Source organism: Microcebus murinus, chromosome 9 (genome assembly GCF_040939455.1).
Source record: "Microcebus murinus isolate Inina chromosome 9, M.murinus_Inina_mat1.0, whole genome shotgun sequence".
NCBI lineage: Eukaryota > Metazoa > Chordata > Mammalia > Primates > Cheirogaleidae > Microcebus > Microcebus murinus.
Genome location: NC_134112.1, coordinates 58,504,185 through 58,521,156, shown reverse-complemented (window position 1 = coordinate 58,521,156; position 16,972 = coordinate 58,504,185). Strand labels below are relative to the sequence as shown.

The following is a 16,972-nucleotide window of genomic DNA, read 5'->3' as shown; positions in this document are numbered from 1 at the left end:
TTTTCCCCCACACTTAAAAAGCTCTGAAATTGGGAGGTGTTTCACCCTTGATGGCATATTTTTATCACTGTCATTCAGGTAGCAGTTGTGATGTGGTTCTCATTTTTGCATGTTTGAGGACTGGGTCAGAGCTCTCCAAATTGTGTTCACTCAAATTGAGTTAAGGGCATGATTCATAATCATGAGAAGCTTAATTGCCATTTAAAATGTTTTCTAGAAGATTACATTATTATTTACCCTAAGACAAAATTACAGTAAATGCAGAAAGAAATGGCAACAAAAGAGCAGAGCCTAACTGGATACTAGTAAAGGGAATATTCATAATTGGAAGAATGTGTGACATTCTATATTTTCTTGTTAAGCAATAACCAAGTGTATTATGAAAGCTATCAAAGGAACATATACCCACAAATAAATAAAGCTGTGTTAACATTTGTTGGGGTCAGTTGGCCCAATGAAAGGGGACTAGAAGGCAGAAAAGATGAATGTGGCAGGAAAAGTCAGGGCACTCATGCTTTCAGCTGCAAGGAGAACAACTATGGCAGTACTGAGGGAGGACTAGCAGTGCTATCTCATAGAATTTTCTAGAAGATGAAAATGTTTTAGATTCTGTATTGCCCATTAGAGTAGCTGTTAGCACATGTGACTATTGATCATGTGAAATGTGGCCACTGCAAATAAGAAAATGAATTTTAATTTCATTTTAATTAATTTAAATGTAAATAGCTACATGTACCTAGTGGATACCCTATAGGACAGTACAGAACTAGATGGTGCCATGTAAACCAAGCTGCTTCTTTACGGAAGTTGATGATGATTAAGTTTAATGGTACAGTGAGTTTCAGTATTTTCATCTGAAAAGTGCAAATATCTATTTCAAAATGTTGTGGGGTTTAATGACATGTTAAACAGATTGTGCTTAACATAAAGCCTGATACATAGCAAATGAAAAGAAATGAAGGTAGTACTAATTATGAAAGCAGGAATAGTGGTGATGGTAATTATATCATATTTGTCTTTGCTGACAAACAGTAAATAAGGTTTGAATACTGAAATAAGCAGGAGGTCAGAAAGGAATTACTCCCTGCCAAAATGATAGGAAACTGTCCAGAAATTAGGAATTTCATCATAGTTAGTAGGCTATGCATTAACTCAGTAAATATTGATCAGCCCGAAATTTCCAGAGGGTGAATTAGTGCACATGCAATGCTTCCACATATGTATCTGTATTTTAAAAATCCATGTTATAGTGTCTTGGCTCCTCCCTCTAATTCTTAAAGGGCTGGCAGATTAGTCTTCTTTTTATTAACTACAAAGAGGGATATTTTGTTTGCCAAGGGAAACCTTGGATAAATGCTAATAAGAAAGGATGTCCTTGCTGAGCCCATATTAAAGGCAAGCCTGTTTTTTATAACTGGTGTGTATCCCCTCTGGGACTCTATTGGCCTATGTTCACTAGTTAATATGCATACAGGCGTGTGTGTGCGTGCGCGTGTGTGTGTGTGTGTGTGTGCGTGTGTATGTAAGGAGACACAGGACTAAGAAGGACAATGAGGATTGGGATGGGGTAACATCTTGGCATCTTTACCCACTCTGACCTTTGATCTAGTTTAAAGCCACTAGAGAGAGATGAGTTAAAAAGAGAAGCTAAAAGAGCTGATTTCAGGAAAGATGTCATTCCCTGAGACTGAGTCTGAGACTGAGCAATGTTGCATTTTTCAGGGAAAAGGTCCAGGAGCGCTAAGCATTTTTTCAACCTTTGCAGAGAATCCAAGGCCACTTAAACGTCTGGAAGACTGGCAGCTTTGGAAACAGTGAGGCAGCACTGACAGCACATATATTAGCAGTCTGCAGTACACTAACCCAACAGGGCTGTAGTGAAGCTGCCCCAGGTAACGTCATGGGCAGAGGACACTGACAGTGGGACACTCAAGTAGCATCTTAAGAACTGGGCTGAGGTTGCATAAGACTGATGGTAACAAAACACACTATTGCATCCCAGAAGCACTTGTGGGAAAGCCTCAGAAAGTGAGCTGAGGTCCTACTGATCAGATGAGTCTAGAAGAAGCAGGCACTAGAGTGACCTAATTTGTCCTCACAGGATGGAGGTGCCAGAGGACACTGGGGTACACTGGCTGTTTTGTTACTTTGGAGTTCCTGTTATTATTAAAACCTTTTTTGAGTTTCTATAGTTGCATGCCACAACGATTTAGGGTGGAGTTTGTCCAGGGTAGTGCTGGCACCAATAAAGGGCTGTTTGTGAAAAGCCTGCTCATCATTTGCCTTTTTATTGCTACCAGAACAACAGTAACTAGAATCACTAAATCTAACACTTGAATAAAGGCCCTTCTGAGGGCTTAACAGTGGCAATTACCAAACAGTACACACCAACAGTTCTTGGCAGGAAGTGAGGAACAAGAAGTAAAGAATTACTCCATGAAGTGAAAAATTTGGGAAGTGCTTCAAATAGAAAATATGTAAATTTATGAAATGGAAGGACCATCAGAACAAACAACTGTTCTCTTGAGAAATAAAAATTAAAGTTTAAGAATATACCCAGCCTCTTTCAAGAGTATTACATTCAAAATGAAACCTTAACCACACTGGGGAATAAACTGCATGCCTATCTGTGTTGTTTGACTCAACCTACCATGGTTGAAACAAGATTTTTTGCCTTGTCTGACAAAGGTCATACTGATTGAGAGTCCTATTTCACGGCTCCATTTTTATTCTCTGGGAATGGTTAGCTATCACAATATAGGGACAGACTGGGGAACATTTATTTCCTTCTATCCCTTCAATACAACAGCTCAGTCCCAATTATCACTTACACCAAAACTTAACCTACAAGTGCTATTTATATCTTGGCCATGTATTTTCTATAACAAAATGAAATACTTAGCACAGCCAAGTAATTTGAGTAACAAAAATCAAATATGATTTTATACAGTATTAAGCAAAGTTCATGAAATGGCAAACATTATTTTAGCATGATGACATTTTGAGCAATAAAAATGATTAGAAAAGAGCAGGAAGAAAGTTGGAATTACACAGGGCAGAGGTAGTAGATCAAAAGATAAGGGGTAGATAAGTTGTTCCAAGTTTAGTTGACAAATTGGACATAAATAAATCACTGGGACCAGCTGGCATCCACCCAAGAGTTTTGAAGGAAGTCAAGGATGAAATTGTGGAGCTGCTGGCCAAATGTGTAAACTGTTGTTGCAAACAGTCACCTTGTCAGAGTACTGGGAGGTTGCTGATGTGATTCCCATCTGTAAGAAAGACTCTAGAGAAAACCCTAGGAACAAGATACAGAACAACAAGACTGGCTTTTCAGGCATAAAAGATGGGAAGAATAATAAAACAGGGTCAATGCCACTGAACACCTTCATGTAACCAGTTTACTGGGGGTGAAAGCTGCCTAGTTTTGGTAAGAGGAAATCATACTACTCTGGCCTCATTGAGTTCTTTAAGGTTTTAAATAATAATTGTGTGGCCAATGATTGATGTAATTTACTAATTTACTTTACTTTTCTTTTTTAAAGCCTTTAAAAAGATTTATTCATAATGGCTATTTATAAAATATACCTGAGTTGGCATAAGACTGGGGGCAATCTTTCTGACACATATAAAAAACTAACAATAATAGAAAACAAAGACAGAGCTCATAAGTAACACTATCTTTAGTGCATTCTATAGGAGTTGTGAGAAACAGTCTTCATAAAAGGACATGCATGGAAATTTACAGATTTTAAATTTATATATTCTTCTAAGGTCTAGTCAGCAGGGAATTATCAAGGCAAGATGTCAACGTTGGAACGTTTCAAAAGGTATTTGAACAGAAAGAAATACATTGGGTTAATTTTAATGTGTACTTAAAAAGTATACTTATAACTTACTCTCAAGCAGATTCTAGTAGTCACTATAGCTTAAAAGACAGAACAAAGAATGTCATCAGGGACAATGTCTTAAATCAGAGCATCAGGTGCAGAGCACAAGGCTTTGTACTTAATGTGGAGCAGTGATTAACCCACATAGAGAGCCCATACCTTGTGCCAGTGATAGTACATGTGTATTCTCATTTGTCACATTGACTCTGTAAAGTAGAGCATGTTATGGAACTTTGAAGCCTATAGTTAACAACACTGTATTGTACACTTACAAAATTTAGACAGTAGATGTCATGTTAATTGTTCTTACAACAATAAAAAGAAAAAAGACTGTGGCAATAGATGATGTTTTTTGAAAATTTATATTTCTGCAAATATAAGCAAAATATTAATACAATATTAACCTGGTTAATATTATGATATGTGCAAGTGTTTTCATAACAACATGAATCTTGCCTTAATTTCTTTTTACACTATCAATGGACCTCATTATTTTCTCTCTGCTTACAATAATTTTTTATTTCCTATAAGGCAAAAAAAATCCACTCATATGACTGACATGATTTGTTTCTGTTTTATATATGTGAAAGAACTAAAGTGAAGAGAAATGAACTTTCTGTAAGTTCGTATAGCTTAGAGGGAGTAGAACTAACATGAAAACCAATTGTCAGTTTGACACTAAATTCTGCATTCTTGAAAGGTCTTCATTAATGTCTAATTACTTGATTTAATTTATTCTCATCAAAAAAAGTGAACTTCCCCAAAACAGCTGCTTCTGTTAGTACTATTTCAGCTGTTATTATTTAGTCATCTTACTCTCCTACTTTCTTCTCTCCCAAAGAATCATTAATCATTTCCCAGTTAGGCTTCCTTTATGTCAGTTCTAAGAACTGAAAATGTGAATAGGCTCAGGAAAGATATAAATAGTTTTTATCTATTGCTATTATTTATTAAAAGAAATTAAAAACATTTTTGTTTTGTTTTGAATCAGGATAGAATTTCAGAAAATTTTCAGCTCAAATTAAAATATGAGAAAATGAAGGCACAAATAAAATGTGTTGCCTTAAGGTAACAGAGCTTACTACACATGGTAGATTTGAAAATGGTGGGAAAAGATGGAAGTTTGTATGCACTCACTATGTGTCTTTTTATAAGGATGGGTCTGTTCATATGTAGGGTGAGACTCTGTAAGGCAGAGATCAACTGCTATGGAGATTGAAGGTAAATGGTGATATCAAAGTCTGTGCAGTGCTAGAAGACTTTGTAGTTTTAGATCAGACAGAATGGAGAGACCTCACAGAGTACCTTGGGCATTCAAGGTATTTGAGATCCTAGAAAGATCACAGTTTAGAAATAAGAATAATTTCTTAAAGTAAGAGGCATACCCCTGAATTAATCTCAAAGTCAAAATAGAATGTCCTGGCAAATAAACAATACCAAACCTGATAAGGTCAACAACAATCTGCTAGTAACTTAACTCCATGCCAGAACAAACTGAGCACCTTTTAGAGAAAAACAATGCAATCATGCACAATATAATAATAAGATATGGGAAAAAAACAGAAAAATATGATTCATCATCAAGAGAAAAATCAGTCAAGAGAAATTGACCCCAAGATGATCATATGTTAGAGTTAGCAGACAAAGACTTTAAAGCAGCTTGACCACATTAAGAAAATATGATCATAATGAATGAACAGATGTGGGATTATAGATGAGCAATAGAAATTATAAAAAGGCTAACTGATGAGCACACAAGTGCACAGAGGGAAGTAAAACTTAGTGGAAAGCAAGCAGGGAAAAAGGGGGAGGAGGGGATGGGTGAAAACCTACCTAACAGGTAAAATGTACACTATCTGGGTGATGGGCACACTTATAACTCTGACTCAAGCATTACAAAAGCAATCAATGTAACCAAAAACATTTGCACCCCCATAATATTTTAAAATAAAAAAAATTTTAAAACTATATAAGAGCAAATATAATTTCAGAACTAAAATTATAATGTTAAAAATGAAAAATTCACTGAATAGCATAAACATTAGATTGTAGGTAGCATAAAAAATTGCCCATGAATGTATAAATAAATCAATAAATCCTATCTCAATTACACAAGAAAAGCAGTTCTAAGAAATGAACAGAGCTTCAATGATCTGTGAGAAAACATCAAGCAGTCTACTACACATGTAATTGAAGCCCCAGAAGGTGAGGAGACAAGGAATTCTCCCAAACAATCCAAATTTGGTGAAAAACATATTTATGTACTCTAAAGTTCATTGAACTTGCCAAGCAAGATAATTATAAAGAAAATCTCACCTAGGCACGTGATGGTTGAACTATGAAAAACAAATATGAAGAGAAAATTTGAAAGTAGCTAGAGAAAAGCAACATATAACATACAAATAAAAATGAATAAATAATGGGGTTTGTATGTATGTAGATGTAATATATATGACAACAATAGCACAAAAGATGGGGGTGGTAAGTGGAACTATATTATTTCAAGGTGCTAATATTTTACATGAACTAATACAACATTAACTCTAAATTTTGGTAAGTTAGGGACACATATTATAATACAATCTTTAGAACAACCACTAAGAATAAATGCCAAAAGACATAGAAAAAAATTCAATTAAAAGAGGACATAAAATTCAAGAGGGCAGGAATAGAGGAACAGAGAAACAAAAACCTCATAGGACAAATAGAAACGATAGAAAAATAGCAGATCTAATTTCAACCACATCAGTAATTACATTAAATGCAAGTGGATTAAATATTTTAATTATAAGACCATTATTATAAGGCTGGATAAAAAAAAGCCAACCTAATTATATGCCATCTATAAGAAGTACACTTTAAATGCAAAGACAAAGATATATTGAAAATAAAAGGATGGAAAAAGACCAATCTTGCAAATATTAATAGCATAAGAAAGCTACATTAATATAAGACAAAACAGATTTTATGGAGTGTTACTAGAGATAATGAGAGATATCTCATAATGATAAAAGGGTGAATTCATCATAATTATGCATTTATATGTGGCTCATATCATGACTTCATGACCAAAAATAGGCAGAATGAAAGACAGAAATAGACAACCTATAATCATAGTGGAATATTTTAATACCCTTCTTTCAATAACTGATAGAACAAATAGACATAAAAATTCAGTAAGGATATGGATCCAAATAACATTAAATGAAAAGAAATTTATTTTATTCTGTTAAAATTTAATTAATTTAAACTGCCAAATCATATCCTATTTCCAATCTCTCTGTTTCTACTGGCTATATAATCATACCTGGAATGTTTTTTACAACCTTTGATTCATGAATACTGTATTTTGTGTCAGTGGCTCAAGAGTCCTAAAAAAAGAATTATAAATAGGACTGGGCTAGGCCAAAAGAAAACTGTGAAGTAGGCAAAATCTGTCTCCGTTTCACAGGAATTTTTTTATCCTGCACCATTGCCTATGAACTCCCAGGCACTATTCAAATATGTAAATGAGAAATTCTCACAGCCCTCCTTTTATTCCCAGAAAACAGGCACGCAATGTAACAGTCTTCTGTAATTATATTTAATGATTATTTAGTTGCTGTTTAACAAAGGATTAAATCTAATGATGAGTATTTCAGGCCAGCACAGAAAAGAGGACAAATTTGTGGAAAGTCAGTGGAGATGATATTTTGCGGGGAAGAGGTAAGAGATGGTAGAAGGAGGTGGGGACAGATTCTGGTACGCTCCTTAAGTTATACATGCTTCTTTATAAATATGAAGATATTATTTGAAAACATGCTTTTTAGAAAGAATAAATACAGATAATATATAAAATTTGTTAAATACAAATGTTTATCTTAAAAATAAGAATCCTTGCTTATCTTGTTCCAGTTATTAATTGACCTTATTATTAACTATTTATTAGGATAATTTCAGTGTCTTGGAGTTAGAAAGTGAATATGACATAAAAATATTTAAAAACCTGTCATGCAATTTCCTTCATAAACTGGATTTTTCATCAGAAAAATTTTTTCAATGCTAGAGCTCCGCTTCTCTTCTTCAATGCTAGAGGTTCGACCCTCTTTACCTGCATACCTACAAATGCAGGCAATTCAATTAAGGTTGGTGCCTTCACTTGCTCACTGCCCACCACGCCCAAGCACAAAGGCCCTATAAAAAGCTTCACTCAGTCTCTCACTTTCCACTTAGACTTATCTCTAACTTCTGGTCCCTCTTGTTTCCAGCTCATTAGTTTCATACTAGTATTTCTCTTTTCTGCTTAAGTCCATCTGTTGGACACGACTCAGTAATGCTGTAGGTTGCTGCCTCTCAGACTGCCAAGCTATTACACCCTTCACCATGTGATAAGTGATTCAAGCTTCAGAGATACAGTAATCCAGTTCAGCTTCTGTACTCCATGTTGTTGGGACAGAGTAGCACACATCTATGTACACATTCACCATATAGTATGACTGCAGATATAACACTGCGTTACTAACAAAAAGTTAAATTTCATAGAAAAAGTGGATAAAATATGGAAGCATTAAGATAATAACACTTCAAAACACAATTATTTAATATTAAAAGTATCTAGAGAATGCATTCCAAATAAAAGACATGAAATCTGATTCATGATTTAGCTTCCATAATAAGTATAGGTGGGAGGTCAGTCGGTTCCAACATTTTTTATAATTGGCCTAAACATTGTCATAACATTCCACAACTCCCAACCCCTCCTGTCCTTATTTGGTGCTGTGCTTGACACATTTTTCTTTTTTCATATGCATTTCTAGGCAATGCCAATCATTTGTGAAATGGCTTCCTGGGCTCACAGGTAGGCTGGGAGGGCTCAGAGGAAGGAATTTTGGCAGTGGGTGGGGGGAGATAGAGTTTCTCTACTGGAACCTCCAGTGGAAAAATGGATTTCATTCCTTGTTTTGTTGCTTTTTTATCCCATGAGAAGCTAACAGAATGACAAGGGGATTAAATCCACAGCTTTGGTTTCATTAACAACATACAATTTAAAAAAAGAGAATAAATATGTACCTTTTATTCTCAAACAACTGTTATTTTCTTAGTAATTTAGATGTCACTTATTCAAGACATTTTTTCAAAAGGCACAAAAAAGGCTTTCCCTTTTTAAAAATAGTGACTATATCTAATAATAATATTCAATAATGATAATGTAATAAATAACATATAACAACATTTAATAATAAGTTACTAACAATTATATAGTACTTGCTATGTGCCAGTACTTTCAGACGTGTTTTACACATATTTTATCCTCATTAGAATCCAAAGATGTGAGTGCTATAAATATTCCCATTTTTATAGATTAAGAAATCGAGGCATTAAGAGGTAAGAAACTGGCCCAAGGCCACATGGATGGTAAGCAATGGAGTTGGGATTTGAATCAGGTATTTTGGATCTAGAATCCATTTTCCCAGCCACTATGTTACATTGCCTCTCTTAAGGCGGGGCAGAGCAGCATTTCTCCAACTTTAATATGCACACATATCATCTGGTGATCTAGTTAAAATGCAAATACAGATTCTGATTTAGCATTCAGTATTTTGGGGTGAATCCTGAGATTCTGCATTTTTAAAACGTTTTCAGGTGATTCTTGTCTTTGAGCTATACTCTGAGTAAAATATAACTTTCACATTGTATTTACTGTCTGTTACGGGAAAGCTAGGAAAGTTTTTTTTTTAAGGGGGCTAGGATTGATGAAAGAGACGAAATGTGTAGGAATTTAAAACATGCATGTAAATGTGCATATACATTCTAAAGCAAAAAATTCTACAGTGGGTGGATTCTATTTTAAATGGGCTTAATATAATCATAAAATTGCCTTAGATGTCTGAGTTCAGTGCTAATTAAAAAAGTTAAATAGTATTCCAGGAAACTTATTAAAAATACAGAAAAATACCTCTCTATTTCTGCATATATTTAGCTTTCATATTTTAACTGTAACCCATTTCTTCTGATAAGGAAATCAGTTCATTATTTTCTCTCATATTATGATGAAAGTGACAGTATCCTAGAATGTCCCTTAAACAGTTACAGGAGGAAAAATAGAGAAAAAGAAAACTTTCCACCTTTCTCAAATACTTTTGAAGAGGGAAGCAGGCAGGATGGACCTCCTCAAAGAGTTACGATTTTTCTATTTCCTGAGATTCTCCCCAACCAAACATTAGTCCTTTAGGTCTTGAAATCTTTTCCAGGGATCGTCAAACTTTTTAAACGGGGCCAGTTCACTGTCCCTCAGACCGTTGGAGGGCCGGACTATAGTTTTAAAAAAATCTATGAACAAATTCCTATTCATACTGCACATATCTTATTTTGAAGTTAAAAAAACAAACAGGCAAAAACACCCGCATGTGGCCTGCGGGCCATAGTTTGAGCATGCCTGTTAGGCCTTAGAGGTGAAGTTAACACGTCAAAGGGATGGCTTTCCAACCAGGCTCGCTAGCTGACACAGTTTTCTCAAGTCCATGAGGAGGAGTTACTAGAGAAAGGGAAAGGCAGAAATCCATGAAAGAAAGTTCCATCATGTTCAACATGCCAGATTCACAGTTTTTCCCAGATTTGCCTCACTTCTCAGAGTCAGGAATGCAGATTCACAAATTCTCTATGAGCTGGCTTTCGGGTTTCCCCCTTGAAATCAGTGAGGTTTATTTTTAAAGCGAAAGAAAACACCTATTTGGTTTATGAATACCTTTATAACACTCCTTGCTGATTCAATGAACATTTGATTAGCCCCCATGATTACTAACTTCATTTAGGGAAATATGTACGTCCGTGGTCAGGTAATTATTTGAGACACTTGCAGTTGGGAGGACTTTCAAAAGCTGACTGAAGATATGAAGGCAGATCACAGTTTGCCTGTTTTCTTTTGACTTTCTTTAGGTGCTAATAACTGTTAATTAGAGAGAGTAAGGAAAGCAGTGGTTGGTAACTCACTTAAAAAATTCAGTATTATTATAATATGGAAGCCGACTGTTCTTTCTCAAAAGCTAAATGAAAGTTAAAATGATTGGGTATTCTTTTGGCTTTACAAATCATATTAACAGTTTTACATGTAGGCGTTTAATCAGAAGCTTATTCCAAAAGTATTTATGCAACCGGTCAGTCAAAAGCAAGAAAAACAGAAACTCGGAAGTGAAAAAGAACAGATGGTAGGTGGCAAAGGTGATCCCAGACTCTATGGCAAATGCAGATGCCATGACTCTCACACCACAAGCACGTAGCTTGCATTTTATCATCACTTAAAACGTTATGTGTCGTAAAGTATGTTTTCATAATTTTAAATATGAGGGTTGAGTGAATAAACTCACTTAAATTCTTAAACAGTATTTTCTGGCAGTATTATCAGATTCCCACAATAGACTTTTGGCCTCATGTAGATAAAATATTAAATGTAATATTTAGATAGCTAAGTGAACTTTTACATTTTCCACAGATTGTAGCCAATTTTCAAGAACCACAAAATCAGAATTATATCCAATTTTGAGAGTTCAAATTCCTAATTTACAGGAAAACATAAGTGAAATAAAACTGTTTTTTAAAATTTATTCATACTCTATGTGAGACAGGAGGCTTAAATATTAAATTATCAAAATGTTAAAATTTCCTTACCTGACACTTAGCAAATTTGTCTGAGCCCAGCTGTACATGAGTAGAACAAATAATTCAGCATAGGCCTTGCAAAAAAAGTCAGGTAAAACTAGCTTTTCCTTTTGCCAAAAACAATTTATGCTTGGCCTCACAAAAATAGATGCATAATAATTTTGAAATTAATGGATGTTATTAACTCCTCTGATATTTAGATTATAATAATTGCAAGGTTGTACAATCAAAACATTTTTCAGATTCTAGTTCTAATCATGTTGAAGCACACAGTAAACAAATTCCCCACACATTTCATACTTAGTCAGTGAAACCCAGGAAAAGAGGGTTGTGCCACGATCATAGTTCTCAAGAATACAGGTTGCCTGTGATTTCTTCCAATGTCCTGAAACATATTTTTTCATTGTTGATTGGTGTGACTAATTATGTTTTGTTGACTTCTTTTGAAAAGAAAATATTAGCACTTTGTATATAATTAATAGATTTAAAAATCACTTTTTGTGCTACTCAGAATTCCTCAAATGATAAACAAATTGAATACCTAAATAGAAACAATCTATCAAATATTATTTTGGTTGTTTATTTTATAGTTTGTTGACTTCCTATTGATATTTGTTGTATTGTACCATATAGTTCAATGTTAATATCATATAATAAAATAGACTGAAAATTTAACTGATACTATGAAAAATAGAACAAATAACCTTTTTAATATGCATATGTAAAACACTCATCTCCATTATTAATGAAGTAGCAATGGGGTAAATATAAACATAGTCTGACAAATATTTGATATTAGTTAAAATCTCAGTGAGAAAATTTAATTCTTCCCCTAAGATTTTACCAACTATAACTAATTAATTATATAATAAAATAAGCTGGCTGGTATTTTATTTGCTTGTAATTATCATGTTCCCTCTTTAGGAAGGTTGCTTATAAACAGCACAAAGGTCCAAATATAGAAGGTGGTCAAATAAGAATTACCATTATAAAGTCCAAAGTTTCTCTCTCATGAAGGGACCAAATATTGAGCTTGCTATTAAAACCACACATCTGAGATATACCTATGTCCTTCTTTTCTTTCAATATCCCAATTGCAGCTTAACTGGCTAAATACTTTTAACTGACACATTTAACATTGGACAGCTTTTGGAGGAATAAATGGTTATTAAGTGTGTTTACTACTCTTCACTTGTATAAAATGTACCTTTTAAGCATTAAAGGACAATGTCTAATTGTTGGATCACAGGGTTTGATGATTCAGTCACTGCTTACCTTATCCATATAACCTACTTGGTTTTATAGGTTTCAATTTATTTCCTCTCAGCTTTCTGGCATCCTAGCCAAACTTTCTATTGAATGATCTTCCTATTTCTTTGTAATTTTAAACATTTTTCTCTCTTGAAATTTCTCCATTTATGTTAAATCTAGCAAAGGTATCCCTGACAGAATGGCATAAAGTGGTCTGTGTGAGAGCATTTTGTGGTTTTGCAGGGAAGTGTTTTCTGCTTAATTTTCAATACTCTTCTGGATGTCATCAGCACTGATGGGTTCTCTGAGCTGCAGCGGCATCTGGGCTAAGAATCCATAGTGCAAGATGTGAAGAAAAACACAAAACACTATTTAAAAGGGAGAAAAGGGTTTTTTTTTAATTTTGGTTCTCTTTCCACCAGTTTTATAGCCATAATAAAACTGATTTATGGGGTACTCCAAAAGTCTCCATAAAAAGGAAAAATTTTGTAAAATTTTGTAATGAGTATTTTGTAAATAAAGGTACATTTAGCTACAATTTCCCATTTTTCCTATGTATGGTGACTTTGGGGACACCCAGTGGATTCCATGCACATATATTCCAACAATATAAAATGTGATGATTTTTCATATTTTAGGCTTCTAGAAGGCCAAGTATAATATACTTTACTTTGCTAATCACTGAATATATGACTGAAGCATTATACCACAGTGTCATCCAGGTAAGTAATGGTCAAATGATTATGTCCCAGGAGGAAGATATTTATTTATAAAAATATTCCTCCCAGATGTCAGCTGTTTCCACATGGTCTCTTTTTTTCAGTTATACATTCATAGATAAGACTAGGCCAAGACCAAAGCCTAAGTACTTCGCTCTTTAAACCTTGAGTGAATTTGGCAGAATCCAGGCAGATCTGTGCATTGGTAGAAAAAGTACTAGATCAGGACCATAATATAGATTATTTCAATTAAGCATATTACAACAATTGTATACTGAATAGAGTCTGGAAAGTTGAATGAAAGGCCTTATTGAGGAAAAAATAGAACTACATACTCAAATATAATGGTTATACAGAAGCCTTCAAGGACACCAAGGAATCAAAATATGCTTTGGAGAGGAGATGACAGACTGCTGTGACAACTTACAACACATAAAGAGATGTATGGAAACAAAGGGTAGATGGGTCACTGGCTTGGCAGCTGCTCCTGGACAGGGGACAAGCAACACTTCAATTCCTCCCTCTTCTTTATAGAGGAGGGGCCATCTCTCTGGCTTTTTAGGGAAAGGGAATAAAAGAAGAGAGGAGGACAAACAGGGGTGACTCTAGCTAACTCCATCTCCTATATTATCCTTTTACTCTCACATAAAAGGAGACAGTTGAATTCAGAGAAGGGCAATGGATGGGTTATTCTAGAACAACATCGAGAAAGGCAGTGGGATATAAAGGGGTAAAACTGAAAATATTGGAGATATAGAAAAATTGGGGAAATGAATGGAAGTACAGATATACTAACTCTTGCAGAAGGAGGAATAAACAAAGGAAAACAAAACAAAACAAATCTTTGAAACAAAATGAAGATACAGGGGTAAGTGGCTGAAAACCCACTCTATCCTACTAAACAGTTGCTGGCTGTACATTCTGACTTTCACTAATTCCCCCGGGGCCCGAGGTCTCTTATTCCCCTACATAGACCTGCCAAAGACCTAAACTCAATCATTAAGTACCTCAAAAGTTTTAGAGCTTGCATTCTGGTGTATGCCTTGAGTTTTTGTCCCCACTTTGCTACCTGTGTCATCTTGGACAATTTATTTAACTTTTCTATGCTGTAGTTTGCTGATCTATAAGTGGGGGTAATTAAAGTACTTGGCACTTAGGGACTATTGTGAGAATTAAAATGAAATAATGTATTAAGAGGGCTTAGCACAGTTTCTGGCTTATAATAAACGTTCAGTAGATGCCAACAAGTATTATTATGTTCTTCATTTAATAGATATACTTTAAAGAGAGTTACCTTCCCCTGTATTTTGAAATTAGTGGCATAGATACTTGTCAAAAATTCAAGTTTTTAACCTCACTCTTAACTCCCCTGAAGGACTTGCTTTCCTTCATAGAGGACCAAAGGAATTTCAGTGGCGCCTCCTTCTCACTGGTGGATAGCTCTCTGCCAGTTTCCCCAAGATTTCCTTTTAGTCACCTCCAGCTGAGCTTATCCTGGTACATCCTGTGCTACTTTTTAAAACTCCATAAGCCAAGAAAACAGAACACACACAAGTGGGCTCCCAAGCTGGGAACTGCAAGCAGAAGTGATTAGAACCCACATGCCTAGAGGCATGAAAGCTGCAAACACTACCTTGTTCTAAAGTTGTGCCTGAGGTCACAGAGAATCCCAAGAAACATTTCTTTCTCAGCCATAAAGCATGCAGCACTCACATTCATCTTCAGATATATTAGCTGCATTTGCCTCAACCAGCAGATTGAAAATCTGGAGCCCAGAAAACAAACAACTCCCTGCTAGAAGCAAAACAGATTTTTATTGAAAAGGAGACTTTTTTCCTGAATCGCTTTGCTATTGATAGCGTTTATTTTCTCTCGCCTAAAAACATATCAAGTTGGTAAGTCCCATGGAAAGATGTAAAGATTCTTTCCTCAAGGGTTTTGCACAATCTAAAGCAGAGGATGAGTTGGAACCGGAGGCAGGGAAATGCCATTTTGAAGAGGGTCCTTCACGTAAGTAGGCGTCTGGAGATTTTTCAGACACCTACTGGGGGTCAGTGCATCAGTCTTATAAATCTTGGAGTGTTCTTATTTTTTAAAAGGTACAAGTGCAGGGAAAGAAGTTGGCCCAGAATCATGTTTATGTTGATACAAAGGGTTGAGCTGGTCAAGGGGCTGCATTTGCTTATTAGCCCACTCAGGGTTGGCAAGGAAGACCCTGCTTTAGAAATGAATCCTTTCATGTAGGTTCCTCCCAGTGAGACAATAGTAACCCAATTAAACAATTCCCAAGAAAGCCAAGAGCAATGAAGTGAAAACCAATGAAGTGAAAGCCACTTGGATCCTTCCTGCATAAGACTGCCAAATGAGACACAAAAAACTCTGAAGAGGAGAAATTGTACTGAGGACAAAGTCCTTGCAACAGAGCTCTGTCCTCAACTCTCAATTCTACCTGGAACCATTACTAGGCAAGTGGTCTGAGGAGTTTATGAAATTTGAAGAGTTTGGGCTCCTCATGTACAAACCCAAACCAAAATTTCATGTTTATTGCTAAGAACAAATAAATAATAAAAAAAAAACCCAAACAAGCAAAAACAAGAAAGTTTCCTGTCTATCTCTCACTTTAAATGCTTTCATCATTGGCTTTCACTATTTGATTTTTTCCTGGGCGATCCCATCTGGCAGCCAGGTTGCTCACTGTAATTGCCCTATCATTCTTCTCCATTCACAGACCCTCTCGACAGGCTCTGTATAAGCTTCCTATATTCCCCTGATACATCATACACACATTATAACTCCCAGTCCCATCTCCCTGCTAGCCTGTCCTCAGAAGCCATCAGATGTCCTTCAAAACCCAGATCCAAATAATCTGTTTTGAGACATGCACAGGGCCTGGGCAGTTAGATAGGTCCACAGCAGGGGGATAGAAATGGCATTCAGGAGCCAACTATGATTTTGGTGTGGCAGGGCATGCAAAGATGCCAGCACGATTTGGCAGGGCTGATCTACCCCAAGTACACAGTGGGTCAGAGTGATACTACAGGATTGCTTGGGAAAGGTTTAGACTGAGGTGTAGGAGCTTGGAGAATGCAGAAAAATTCCCTATCATACTGGAATTTGATAGGGAATCAAATTTGATAGGGAATCATATCACATTTCTTGCTCCTGATGGCGACAGAAATGCTATTGCTCTTGCCAGTTAGAACATTCAGGGGCTTGTGTTGTGTTGAGAAGCCCACGAGGCATCACAGTTGCCTTTCGCAGCTTCTTCCTAGTTGTCTGTTTCTGTACCACCTCAGTCAGAGACAAGGCAGATCACTCAGTGGCAGGAGCTCCTTTCGGCACACAAGGTCTTGCCCTTTCTACTTCCTACAAATTGACCCGTAATAGCATTCAGGAATTTGGAGAAGAAATCATGCAAAAAGAACTTTGACTTTGCAACATTTTCTTCTCTAAGGGCAAAACAGATTCTAAATACGA

General features: G+C 35.7%; 1 protein-coding gene across 4 annotated transcripts in view; it reads right to left on the bottom strand.

Annotated features, from left to right (window-relative positions):
• The window catches only part of MAGI2 (membrane associated guanylate kinase, WW and PDZ domain containing 2), a 1,296,878-nt gene that overhangs the window by 369,161 nt on the left and 910,745 nt on the right, over window positions 1-16,972 (bottom strand). The window lies entirely within an intron of this gene.